Source organism: Condylostylus longicornis, unplaced genomic scaffold (genome assembly GCF_029603195.1).
Source record: "Condylostylus longicornis isolate FDR11 unplaced genomic scaffold, ASM2960319v2 ptg000013l, whole genome shotgun sequence".
NCBI lineage: Eukaryota > Metazoa > Arthropoda > Insecta > Diptera > Dolichopodidae > Condylostylus > Condylostylus longicornis.
Window position 1 is genome coordinate 9,784,845 of NW_026577982.1, and position 2,676 is coordinate 9,787,520.

Genomic DNA, 2,676 nt, shown 5'->3' on the forward strand with positions numbered 1-2,676 from the left:
TAATGAATAAATGAAGGATTTTTAAATATCAGAAGTACTGATGAAATTTATTAATCAAAAATTATAATTGAAATACAATATAAATTACAATTTAAAAACAGAATTGTGAAATTTTCGTTTCTTTTAATTTAAAAACATATATTGGAGCTGAAATTTCATAGCGTCTACCAATTTTATTAGAACTTAAAAAAAAATGTGACGAAATAGTAAATTTTATGACGATTACTTTTGATTTTCAGGAAGTAATCTCACAAAATAATTTTAATTTTAAGAATATGAAAAAATTTTTTAAAATTATTAATTTCAATTTTCCTGTACAGGCTTTCTCTTGAGTCTATTTTCGAATTCATAAGCAAAAGAAGAGCAATTGAAGTGTCAAAATGGTTCTCTAAAGCAGAGGAGTCAAATACACTAGCAATATTATGTGAAGCATCGAAAAATTCAATGCAAATATACGAAAATTGTATACGTAAAAGAAAACAGATGATAAAGCTAATGCTGGTAACTGTATTATATCAACTGCATCTATTGATTTTATTTTATTTCATTCACTACTTTAGAAAATTTACCAGATGTGGCTAAATAACAATATAAACCTAATTTGGCATTGTATTCCCCAACAATAAATATTTTATCCCTACTAAATGTGACAAAATTTCAAAAGCATTAAATTGTTTCCCAAAAGATTTCAAAAAGAGAAGGATCAAAAATTAAACAATATTTCGGCATAAATTTTAACTTCCCTCCCTCTTCAAAAGATTTTGAAAATTTATTCAATTTTTTTTTTTTTAACACAAATTCATGTATTACCCACACAACACAGCTTAATAAAATGCTTTAAAAGCCACTTATATTTCTTGACTTTATAATAAATTTCTATTTTTTTTTTTTACTGGAAAATTGCATTATTACCAACCAAATGCTAAATATACCATGGCACCCTTTATTTTATTATTACCTTATACCTTCAGTTCTTTGCATATTATTAAAGGATGTGCATTTATGAATTAAAGTGAAAAAAATTAATAAATACTCCCTAAATGATGCGATCTCCAAAAAAAAAAAAAAATCAACATTATCAGTTTAAAGCATCGTGGCTAAAAAAAAATTAAAATAAAGAGAGAAAAATGCAAAAAAAAAAATGAATAAGGACGGCAAAAAATTAATTTTTCTCCCTTTTTCAATACGGTATACAAATAAAAAACCGTGCAAAAAATAAAAGGATAGAAAAATTAAAAACTAAACCAGGAACATCCCTATTTCCACTGAACTTTTATCACTTACCATATTAAAGGTAAATTTTCTGTATAAACTCCAACTAATACGAAATTAACTCTTCACTAGAGAATTTTTACCGAAACTTGTTTATCGCAAATTAATTTCAATAACAATGAACACATAATATAAAACGTACAGGATTTTGGGACCCAATAAAAAAAACAAGAACAATCTGGCTCGCATAATATTTTACGTCACAATTTTTCTCAATTTCTGAACTGCATTTTCGAAGATATTGCATAGGAAAGATCCAAGGAGCGCATCACAAGTTTATAAGATCTTGTCCCTTGAACCACATAATATGCAAATCGTAATCTGTCATTTTTCTTTGGGATGAATATGTTCATTCACTAGACTATAAGCCCCATTAGAAAGATTGCAAAGAGGCGGCCTTAACACATTAAATTATTGCAAGTAATTCTCAGTTTACCTTATTTGTGATTTACTTATACTCCTTACAGTTTTTCATAAAACTCATTGCTATTTAATTTTGTATAGAAAAATGGTGCAATGATGCACTGCGACCAAAAATACCTATTTTGTTCCCCATCAGAGGCGCCCGCCTAGAGCACCAACTCGAGCCCCATATATTTGACGTACCCAAGAAACTTTCGCTGGGAAATATCCCACAATATTATGCCCATTAACGAGGGCCCGTCCAACCTGTCCTTTCTCTTATAGCTCAACGCTCCACACTCATTGAGGAAGCGTTGTTAGAAGCAATTTTCGCAAATAAATGAGTTCTGAATATTTTGACTTTTATCTTATTTATTAAATATCTATAATTAATAATACACCGGAGTGCCACTGAAAACTTCTTAGCGACTGGTTATTTTGTATTACCTAAATTCATTTTTTTAATTAAATTATGCTTTGTTGCCCTAAAAATTTTGAATTCAAATACAGTTTATAATTTTAAAATTATAACTTTAAATTACCAATAATTAAACGACCCCATAAAATTTCGCATCACTGACAATAAATGCATCAAAATCAAACCAAGCCAACTAAAAACAAAAACAATAAATAAATAACAACACAAAAATAATAATAACAGTATTAGTACGATGCAATAAAAAAAAAAGAAAAGCAACAAAAATAAAAAGAAAGATCACCTTTACAAGACCGAATCAAGGTAAAACAATATTAGATATGCAACGACCAGCGCTAATTCACTAAAATTACAGAACAGCAGCTGCACATTCAGATTTACTCCACTTTTTACAACTCTTCCTTCATTTCTTTTATTTTTGTTTTGTTTTTTTTTTACCGACCGTATTGTGTAAACAATGGGTAGGTTATGTGATGGCAACAAATTTTGCATATCGAGTTTTCGGTGGGAATGCACTTCTCCATAGTAGAGAAGTGTAAATAGACTATTTTTAGCAACCTGTCGGT